This window comes from Bacillus rossius, chromosome 1 (genome assembly GCF_032445375.1).
Source record: "Bacillus rossius redtenbacheri isolate Brsri chromosome 1, Brsri_v3, whole genome shotgun sequence".
NCBI lineage: Eukaryota > Metazoa > Arthropoda > Insecta > Phasmatodea > Bacillidae > Bacillus > Bacillus rossius.
In genome coordinates this window covers 207021297-207033011 of record NC_086330.1, presented here as the reverse complement: position 1 = coordinate 207033011, position 11715 = coordinate 207021297, and the positions used below count along the sequence as shown (strand labels likewise).

The 11715-nt window shown below is 36.0% G+C and overlaps 1 long non-coding RNA gene across 1 annotated transcript; it reads right to left on the bottom strand.

Moving 5' to 3' along the window:
- Positions 1-372: 372 nt before the first annotated feature.
- On the bottom strand, positions 373-984 carry LOC134529745 (uncharacterized). Its single transcript, XR_010074692.1, has 2 exons — positions 881-984; positions 373-790 (listed from the first exon to the last, which is right to left on the bottom strand). It is a non-coding gene; the product is annotated as an uncharacterized LOC134529745 (long non-coding RNA).
- Positions 985-11715: the final 10731 nt, after the last annotated feature.

Sequence of the window (11715 nt, the reverse complement as noted above, 5' to 3'; positions counted from 1 at the left end):
GCTGAAAGCTCGTGGACCAAGGTTCATGAAGTGTTTTGATTTGGTGAGAGGTTAGTTTGAGTGTAAACAAGGCTGACTGGTCATGCACACTTACAATATACAACTTGGTATTAATTTATGATTAACAGAAGAATATCAGATAAATAATTTATTTGAATAATTATTTAAAAAAATTGTTGTTAAACCTTGACTATATGATTAATCTCAAAAATTTCAATATCATTCATCATTCGTTTTTTTTTTTGATATGTTAACATCTTAACATAGTAGTTGTTTAGACATACTTATATTTAATATTTTTTTTTTATTTTAGCTAGGGGGCCCCATTAACAAGATTTTACACATACTTATTAAAACACACCTTTTAAAAAACAAAAATATTAATTTATACTACATGAATAATTTTATAATTAATTGTTACATTTTTCTTTGTTCATAAATATATCAACATATTTTTAGTCCAAGTTGTTACGCTGTTTCGTTGTTTCAAAATTCATAAATTAGATAAAATGTTGTTTCGTTGGTCCCCAAAAAATTTAATTAAAACAAATTAGAAAAACATGGTTGACGAAAAGTCCGACGAGATTAAGTCCACAAAAATGTTCCACTTAGGGTAACGTTGTAAAACAAAAGGTTAGTAATTCATGCCAAAAAATAAAAAAAAAAGGCTGCCGGCTTTCCTGATACGTGTGTGCGGTCACTTCATTGCTTCAGGGACGATGAGGACAGGCCTCATCACCACAGCACAAGGTGGATCAAGCAAACTGCATGGCCGGTAGCATGGACCGCACTTCAAACACACAAGAAGTAAAGAATATTAACACGCCCTGCGCTACAAACATTACCCGACGTTCTTAATAAATAGTATAACAAAACTTACTACTTAGTGCGGTTTAAAGATGATTAATGCATGTTGAAAATCACAAACTCCCACAAGAATGAATTCAGCCTTAAGAAAACATGGCGTCAAGGTGCTCGAAAAGACAGTTTGTGCTCGGTAACGGCAAGACGAAGAAGAACATTGAACATGGTACTCGTAGAGAGTACTTTTTGAAAAACAAAAAGATCGATAATTACTGGATAATATATTCTATCAAAAAAAGATTGACTTATAATTCCTGAAATATACCTTCACATATTTACTAAAATAATTAAATTGTGAACATATTATTCATAATAGTTTTAAAAATACATTGACACAACAAAAAAAACTTGCTGTGCTCAAACATTTAAATTACACATAATTATAATTATTACAGACAATTTTAACTGTGTTCAGAATTAACTTTCAATATTTAAAAGACATAAAAATTAATTTATACCAATACAGAATACTGAAAACGTGTGGAAACCAGTTCGCCAAAAAAAAAAAAAAAATAATAATAAGTAAATAAGTTGAGCAAGTGCCACCAAACATTACAACGGCACAACATTTGGAAACACAAGTTACGAGAACTAAGTCTTAGTTAGAAATCAGAATGCAATTAATAAAAACATTAATTTTTTACTTTTAATACTTAATTTATTTCTTAACATTACACAAATACAAGTAAAATAAGCCATTATTTCCTCAGTTCTTTGAGTATGAAGGATATTTATTTTATGCACGAATAGTTTCCTGCACAAAGCGAGCCATGTAGAAGTCTTAGCCGGTCAACCAATAAGTTTGGATCTTTCCACATGTGTAATCAATCTCTTCTGCAACCATCTTACTTGCTTGTTTATTATAAATACCTTTAATATCACAATCGTCCCAGTGATCATAATAAGCATTATCAGATTTATTTATTATAACACGTCGTTTCCATCGTTTCGGTCTCAGGACACTACATTCTTCGATCTTGTCAGCTTTAGGTGTTTCATCACAGTCTATGATTTTGTCAACAGGCTCAGAGTCACTGTAAAAATCACTGTAGAAGACATCCTCTTCACCCAGATTACCGCATGAATTCGATATCGATTATGTCGAATTGTCATTATCGTCTTCATGCTTCCTTTTTAGGAGTCCATCATTTTTACAAAGTAGGAAATATCTACTTGAATACGGCTGGAATGTATTGTCACTTTTAACGTTAAAGATTCTTCCATTGTCTTCATTCTTCCATAAATCATCATCGTCCTTCAATTTAAGTTCTTCGTCGAGATCGCAAGAGCCACGAACATAATCTCTCCCAAGACAAGGAAAATTATTGTCGTAATGCAGATCACTATTCCTTAGTCTAGTAGATCCATCGTTGTCGTCTAGCTTGTACGCAGGCTTGGTGTTACAAGTTCTGTCATGTCTTTTTAAGCTATCTCTCCGCGTAAACGACTTAGTACATCGAACGCAGCTTATCATATTGCGTAGTAGATTTTTAACACAGTCATTCTTCTCGTGTTGTCTTCCATTCTTTCTCGAGATAAATTCTTTGCTGCAAAACTTACACCTGTGTCCTTTCGATACAGCGACAGACACCGAATCAGGATTCATATTAGTTACTGTGACTAATGTTAGATACAAACAGACAGTTTTCCAATTGGAACCATTATTTAAATATAATATTTTTAATATTTCTTCAGCGAGAGTTAAGTTATCTCATGCAAAGGTACTTGTTGTAAGTATTTCTGCTTTTTAACAACAGATGACACCACGTGTTGCTTGCAGGTAAATATTATTTATTTCATACAGGATGCAGGATTTTCACTAACGATCACAATAGAGGGATGGCTTCGCTAGACTCCAAGGAGAAGGAAGTTTGTTCTTCCAGTTAGTGTTTTTCAGATTTCTCAGGGCATATTATTATTTAACTGAATAATGATAGATTTTTTTTAAATTCCACCTGATAAAAATAAAATAGGAGCACTCACAGAAAACTATCAGGGAGAAGATGTCATTTATAAACATCATAAATTATCAATTTTTTTATAAAGTCCAAATTTAATCCTGCTTAAGTAATATGAGAGTTCTAGTACAAGTCAGCTTGTGAACGAGTAATCCCCCTATAAGCATACATTCAGGGACTTTGACAATGAAAATTCTCGTGTGTGAGTCTGATGCGCATAAGGGTTTTTGAATTTGAATTTGGCGCGCTCCGGCGGTAACTTTAAGAATTAAAGATGGCGACGGTGGCACGCTCTTGTAGCAACACTAGGAACTAAAGATGGCGATGGTGGCATCATCTGGTATAGATTATATGAACTAAAAGTTGGCGACGGTGTTGCCATCTACCAGCCAACTTGAGAACCAAGATGGCGGCACCTCTGGCAACTAATTTTTGAATTTGGCGCATGAAACTAGAGGCATCTACCAGCCAACTTGAGAACCAATATGGCGGCGTGCGACACCTGTCTGCCGACTCCCTAACTAATATTTGAATTTGGCACCATCTGGTAGTCTGTGCTGAAATTAAAGATGGCGGCGGTATAATAATTTGAATTTAAAATGTGGTGTCTTAGGTATGCATTAAGGAAGGGAAAACCCCCTCCCCCTTTTATCATAAACTTGCCGTCAGTACATAGCATATATAGATTATTTATTCCCCTATATCCCAACTGGTCTCGTGGTCTGGTTAGTAAGGTGCCTGCTTTCTAACCTCGACGTCCTCGGCGTTTTCACATACCACGGATTGAATCCCAGCCACATCTATGAGAATATTTTAGTTAAAGAAAAAAAATAATCCCTGCTGCTACCTGGTGGCTACCAACAGAACTATATGATGTCACAAGATTGTGGCCACCATCAGACGAAACAAGATGGCGGCTGATGTTTACATCGAATTTCAAAAATTGAAGTTCGAAAAAAAATTCGAATCCAAGATGGCGGCCGTAACGAAAAGTGCAATGGTGACGTCACGATTCGAAGTTGGTGGAAATTTCTAGAAAACAAAATCGCGGATGGATTAGCATGGATTAGCATGGATTATCATACGGATTAGCATAGATTGGCATACGGATTAGCATAGATTGGCATACGGATTAGCATGGATTATATGACGTCATCCAAGATAGCCGCCGATGACGTCATACAAGATGGTGGTCGGCTTCTGGCTCCTGCGCCTGTCCTTGAATCGGTCTTTCCCATCTACTACTGATGTGCTGCTCCCTAGTAAGCACCTGTCAATTCTGTAATGGTCTTCGACGACTTCGTGTGCGAGAAACAAGTCATAATTCAATAGTACTTTTGCATGGGCAGACATGCCAAAGTACACTGCATTTACTTGTGTAAAAAACACAGTCGTAAACCAAAACATCTGCATGTGTTAACATGAATATAATAGTACTTTTCTGCATTAACGAACTTAAATTTTGTCGCGCTTACGATAATCACATAAACACTGACATGACTTTCCAGGAATTCAAACACACGTGTTTCTTGTGATGGAAAAAAGAGCATGTATTCCTCGTTATAGTCAAGGACTGGTCTCTATATAAATGTAGGTACAGACAAGGTTTCGATAAGTTTATAGTGAAACAAGAGTAATAGCATTTTGATATTCGTGCTTATAGGTTATGACTTGCATGCTGTATTCGAGTCTCACGATGCCGATATCCGGAAGTACATTACGCTACTCGGTCAAAAAGTAGAAAGTGTGAAAAACGAAATACAAGATTATCTGCTAGCCGTCGAACAGCGTGGAAAAGCGTTGATTTCTCGAATTCGCGACATTATCAAAGTATCCAACGCACAAAGACGCGATAATTTTAAGGCTTTTCAATGTAGTCTGAATGCATCACTAACACATTTGGCAACGGAAGCAGATCCTGCTAACCACAGGGTAGGGCTTTCTGAAGACGAATAAACAGAATAAAAGTAAGCCTTGCAAAATGTTTTTAGCCAACACAATATTTGAATTGGCCAGTGATCTTCATCGTGCTAAACAGTCTGTTCGTGAAAAATATATGCTTATTAGAAGGGCCAGACTTGCACGTGAAATGGAAAATGAAGAGAGATTTAAATCAATAGCTAATAGTCATTTCAAACAAAAAAATTGGGAAGAACTAACATTCAGTGTGAAGTCAGAAGTTCATTACGAGATGCCTACCACAAAGAAGAGGAGACATGAATCAGCTCCAGAACAAGAGGACTTAACAAGTGCAGTCTATGCGCAAGAAAAAAAAATATGGAAATGTAGAAACCAAGTCAAATTTTACAAAAATTCCTCAAATTGTGCCCTAATTTGCCCCAAATTTGCCAAAGTCCACCAAAATTTCCAATTTAAAAAAATCCACCAAAAAATCTAAAAAATTAATATTTCCTCTATTTAGAGGGAAAAGTTCCCATTTCGAGGAAAGATTTTCCAATTTATCCTCAAAATCTCGATGCCTTGGTAATTCCTAAAAGTGGTTAAAAGTCCTAAAAGCAGGCCGCCATAAGCCGCTGAGGTCATGACCTAGCCAATTAGGATGTCACAACCACCATATTTAATTATGACATAACCGTTGCAATTATCGGTAAGGCTTCCATCTTGAAAATCCTTACTTTTAATGCTAGGAAGTCAGCAAAAATTTTAAAATTAATAAAAAGTATTTTTATAAGAATTTTAATAAAACTCATTGCGGCATCTTAGCTTATGACGTCATGGCTGTTATCTTGAAAATTGTTAATTTTTATGCTAGTAAATCGGGAAAATTTCTTTAATTTATGAAGAAATTAATAAATAACAATTTTAAAATAATTCCGTCATCTTGGGTTATGATGTCATTGCAACCATATTGAAAATATCTAATTGTTAAAAAAAAAATCAGAAATAATTTCAAAAATTTTTTTTATATAATTTTAATAAAAAAAACACATCATACTGCTCGGAGTCCTCGGTTCAAACCCGGCGAAGGCAAAATATTTTAAACAGTCAGAAAACTCTGGCTTGTGGTAGAACTCTATCCTTGCTCAACAAATGAGAACTTTATGATCTGGCAGAAGATGTTTTTTGTATTTTTTGTGCTATATTTGCATTTTTATTGTTATTATTTCATTATTTATAATTTTTATTTATTTTATTTTTAATTATTTATTTTTAATTATTTCTATGATTTTTCTGATATTGATTAAAGAAAAGTGTAATAGTTTTCTCCGTTTACTCATGTTTATTCCTGCCAATATTTTCATGGTATTCGTCATGCGTTTTTAAATAATCCTGTAAAGACTTCTGCTGGTGTTCTCCGAGTGTTTCTAAGTATTTCTGAGAAATAAATCTGTGTAGGAAAAACAAATTTTTGCTTAATGAGTCACACATTTTTATTCAGAGTTACAGACTATTAGAGTTAAGGACTGGTGAAGCCAAAAACGTTTTTTGGAGCAAAAGACTACTTGAGCCAAAGATTGCTGGAGCCAAAGACTGTTAGAGTTAAAGATTGTTGCATCCCATGACTGATGGAGACAATTACTGTTGGAGCCTCATAGACGTGTAGCCTCTTATCCAGTGCAAGCCTTGTAGACTTGTAGCCCTGTAGTCTCGTAGTCTTGTAGAATCGTAGCCTCCTAGATTCGTAGAATTGTAGCCTTGTAGACTTGTAGCCTTGTAGCCTCGTAGCAAATTGAAGCCTTGTAATATTGTAGCCCTGTAGTCTCGTAGCTTTGTAGCCTCATAGTTAGTAGCCAAATAGCAGCGAGGCATAAGACAGCTTGTGATCAAGACAGTTGGAGCCAATTACTGGAGCCAAATGATATTTGGGGCCAAATACTTTTGGAGCCAAAAACTGTTGGAGCCAAAGACTGATGGAGCCAAAAAGCTGTTGGAGCCATTGACTGTTGGAGGAATTATATCCCATTTAATTGGCGATCGCATCTTACTCAGTTGAATGTTCGTGAAAATGTACGTCCTTTTCGTTAAATGTACACAGTAAAGCATGTATTATCGTATCCTACTGATAAGATCGTATCAGATCAAATTGAATTTTCATCTAAATGTTATTCCTTTTAGTCAAATGCGTGACCAGTGTGTGTGTGTTCATTGTATTGTATGAACTGTGTGTTCATTGCATGTCCAGTGTGTGTGTGTGTGTACTGTGAGTAAATTCACTGCATATACTGTGGGTACATGGCGTGTCCAGTGTAAGTATTGTTTGTACATTGTGTCCAGCGTGTGTTCTGTGTGTCTATTGTGTGTCCCGTGTGTGTATTGCGTGTCCAATTCTTTTGTCAAATTTGCTTCCAAATGTAGTTCCTTTTTTGGGTGTGCTTCTTTATTGAATGTCGTTTTGACTCGTGCATTATAGATCTTGTTTTGACTCTCATATTAATCGACGTGGTCATCTGTCATATAAGCGAGTCCCAGACGAAAGGACTCTCAGTTTGTTACTGGCAACGATGGTGTTAGGATAAAAAAATTATTCATCTGATACATATGTCACGCAATTACCTAATTTTAGAAATATTGATGGCATCTTCACCATCATTAACAGCGAACTCGATTAATGTTTTACCATCGTCTATGGGAACCCTGACAGCAGTAGCGACAACGGTGAAGCAAATGCCGCTGGCATCGTTGGCTGGAAGCAGATAAAAACACAATAAACGCCGTTTCGCCCTCGAAGGAGACTTCAATGGCTGGTGATTCGTCAGCAACTATCAAGCACTGATGTCGTACTTAAGACAAGATATTCTCGATCAACAGTATTGCTCGACGACACGAGAAGAGAGAATATGCTAAGAATCCTCCTCACAAGATGTTTGGCTGTGAGAAATACCATAAGCAGTTTGCCAGAAAAGATCTTACTAATATTATAAACGCGAAAGTTTGTAAGTATGGATGGATGGATGTTTGTTACTCTTTCACATAAAAACTACTGAATGTATTTGAATGAAATTTGGCCTACAGCTAGCTTATAACCTGGATTAACACATAGACCCCATATTAATATTAAATTCGATCCCTAAGTGAGTGAAAAAGTGATAATTTCATTTTATAACAGAAAAAATCATAGGTCATAGACATACAAATAGTGGGTGAGTGTCATTTCTTTATGTTTGACACACGATCATACACATAGTAAGGTCTGGCAAATTAATATTTTTCTCTTTGGTGAGACCAGTCCGCTTAGTGGAGCTCGCAGTGGCTAGCAAAATAAAGGTGCTAATAACAGTTTTGTTCTTAACTTCGTCAATAGATAGAGTTGCCTTGAATTTTAAACGCACCATCCTTTGATGCGTTTTTCATGTCTTTAATTTTCGTTTGTTTGTGCAGTATGCGTTCCTATACCATTAATCTGATTGCGATGAAATTTTGGTGATATGTTATGCGCATGCCTATGAAGGTTACTGAAACGCTATAACTATTTTTCAATAGTTGGAGCACGAATCGTGTCAAAAAATGTGTCTATATTATTTTATATAGCAGCACTTCGTCTGTTTTTGTTGTACAAGTGCGCACGCATAACACAATTTATTTAAATATAAAAGAGAGACAGAGATAGAGTGATATATATATATATATAGTGAAATAGAGACGGAGAGATAAGTTGAGATAGAGCGCGGTATAGAGAATAAAATGGGTTAGATAAAGATATATAGGTACCTATAGATGTATACAGCTATATAGAGACATATATAAGGTATAGAGATAGTGGGAATTATATATGTAGATATAAAGAGATAAATAGAGATAGAAAGATACATAGATGTAGATAGAGATAAATATATATATATAGAGATGGATAGATGATTTGTATATGTGGAACTACTTCAAACATATCACAAAACAAAACTGAATGAGGTTGCAATGCAGGCCGAGAATTAGCTAGATAATGGAATCTTTTCAATATTAGTAAGCTCTTATTTTTCAACTTTATTCTATATTGCTTTATAAAATCTAAATTACATACAGACAAGTAAATAACTATAACCTGGCAAAACAGTAGTGTGTAAATGGGGCTACTGAAACAGGCGCCAGGCGGTGGTGTGTGTGTCAGTGCCCGCCATCTTGGATTGTGACGTCACGGCGGCCATTTTTGAATCAAAATTCCTCAAAAATAACTCAAAATGACTCAAAAATTCCCGTTTTGAGGAAAAATTTCCCGTTTTCGAGGGGAAAATTCCCGTTTCGAGGGAAAAATCAGGATTTCGAAAAACCACAAAAGTCGTTTTACCTTAAAAACCACGAAATTCCTAAAAGAGGCTTAAGATTCCTTGTCTACAGCCTCCGATAAGCCTCTGACGTCATCTAGGATTATGACGTCACCATTTCAATTTTCATTACGCCCACCATCTTGAAAATCCGCAATTTTTATATTAGAAAATCGGGAAAATTTTTAAATATCATTAAAAAATTTAAATAATCGAATTAAATAAAAATCTTAAAAACCACTGTTGCAGTATTCGTTACGGTCGCCATCTTGGATTATATAAATGTTGCATGTTACGTTTCGTCCAGCCATCTCGGTTGAGTACCATGTCATTCTTACACTTTACGTTACGACCACCATATTGGATCCTATTAATGTTGCAATTATCGTTATGGTCGCCATCTAGAAATTTAGACGCCATCTTGGAAATACGTATTTTTTATGTTAGAAAATCGGGAAAGATTCCAAACTTCATCAAAAAATTAACTTAATAGAATTCTGATTGATTATATCGATTCCCGTCCTTGTTTCGAAACCTGTGGGGGAAAAAAAAAACATCAGATCCTTCCTCCACAGAAGCAACCTACAGACTGGCCTACCACCAATATGAAGGTATATATCGTCAGCTGGTATGACGTCATGTCCGCCATCTTGTCTTCGTCCGATGGAGACCGTCATCTTGTTTTCGTCTGCTAAAGTGTGCTGGCGACATTTTAATATAATTTTCTGTTCACAATACCTTTAACCTTTACTGTTGGCATTAAACTTTGACCTTGACATTGAACTTTGACCTTGACCTTGGACTTTGACCTTGACCTTTAACCTTGACCTTGAAATTTGACATTGACCTTGAAATTTGACCTTGAAATTGAAATTTGACCTTGACCTTGAACTTTGACTTTGAACTTGACATACATCATGGATCCGACATTTTATGTGCAGTACATGCTACCAGGAGCTACCACCTGCTAGTGGTCATTACCACCATATTGTTTTCGTCTTCTGGAGGTCTCCATCTTGTGCGTACTCGTCTTACCATCATGCTAGTTTTATTCTAACCTGCTACAGTCAGTAATCATTTATTACTAAGGTGCCCGCCATCTTGTAATTTGGCTGCCCTCTTGAAATCATGTAATTATTTAGCTAGAAATGCGGGAAAAATAAGTCTTCGAAAAAATCAATTATTAATTTGCAAATTGAATCGATGGATTCCTGTCCATGGTTCGATTCTTGACCAGTGACAGTTATAACTAATTATTAAATAAATTTTAGATTCTGTTTTCCATTACCTTTCACGGAGTTTATTAATCATTCACTCTACGAAAAACAACTCAAGTCAATATAACTGACCAACGAATTAATACAGTGCCGATTAACCTATTATGAAAGTCTAATTTTTCAATAATCTGAATAACCTATAAGCCGTTCATGTACAAAGCCACACATATAGATCAATTATCTTCAGTCCATAAGACCGAGTCATGTCATTATCAGATGTATAGGCTAGTCATTTAAGGACCGCATGACCATCGTCGTTAGCTAATTATATTCAATTAATCTATCGTGACATTTTTTATACATACTAAAGGACCAAGTGACCTTGAAAAATATTTTAGTTACACCAAGATGTTTAAACTAGTAAATATTCAGTCACTACATTTTGTACTATGCGCAATCAACAAAAAGAAAGCACCGACATCGGAAAGGCGGCACATTTGGAAGAACCGTAAACGAAAAGGCAGCACCATCAACGAAAAGACAACACATTTGTCATTGAATCCAATAATCATTAGCTCCATTAATTCGCTCGCTCCAATATCATTGGCTCCAATATTCATCGGCTCCAATATTCATGGACTCCAATATAAATTGGCTCCAATTGCTCCAAAGGCTCCATCAGTCTTTTGGCTCCAATATTCATTGGCTCCAATAATCATTAGCGACAATATTCATTGACTCCATTAATTCGCTCGCTCGCTACATTATTCATTGGCTCCAAAAGGTCCCAAAAGGTTCCAAAGGCTACAAAAGGCTCCAAATGCTCCAAATAGCTCCATTGCTCCAAAAGGCTCCAAATGCTCAAATTGTTCCAAAATGCTCCAAATGGCTCCAAAGGCTCCAATAGGCTCCAAATGCTCCAAATGGCTCCAATGTTCCAAAAGACTCCAAAAGGCTCCATCCATCTTTTGGCTCCAACAGGCTTTTGGCTCCTATAGTCATTGACTCCAATAGTCATTGGCTCCAATATGCATTGGCTCCAATATTTATTGGCTACAATATTCATTCGCTCCATTATTCATTGACTCCAATATTCATTGGCTCCAATATTCATTGGCTCCAATATTCATTGGCTCCAATATTCATTGTCTCCATCAGTAATTGACACCATCAGTCTTTTGTTTCCAAAAGTCTTATGGCTCCAAATATATTTGCCTAGAATTCTTCGAGTCTAAGAGACTATGAGACCACATGGCTACGAGTCTAAAATGATCTAGCTGGTTACGAGTTATACATGGCTTGCGATGCTACAGAGTTACGAAGTCTCTAGAAAACGAGTTTACATGACTGCGAGGATAGAGGTCTACAAGACTGCATGAGTACTTGACTAGAAGCTACTCGTCTACAATACTTCAATTGACGCATCTGTCTTCGTCGGAATTTTCTCTTTTGCTCCAA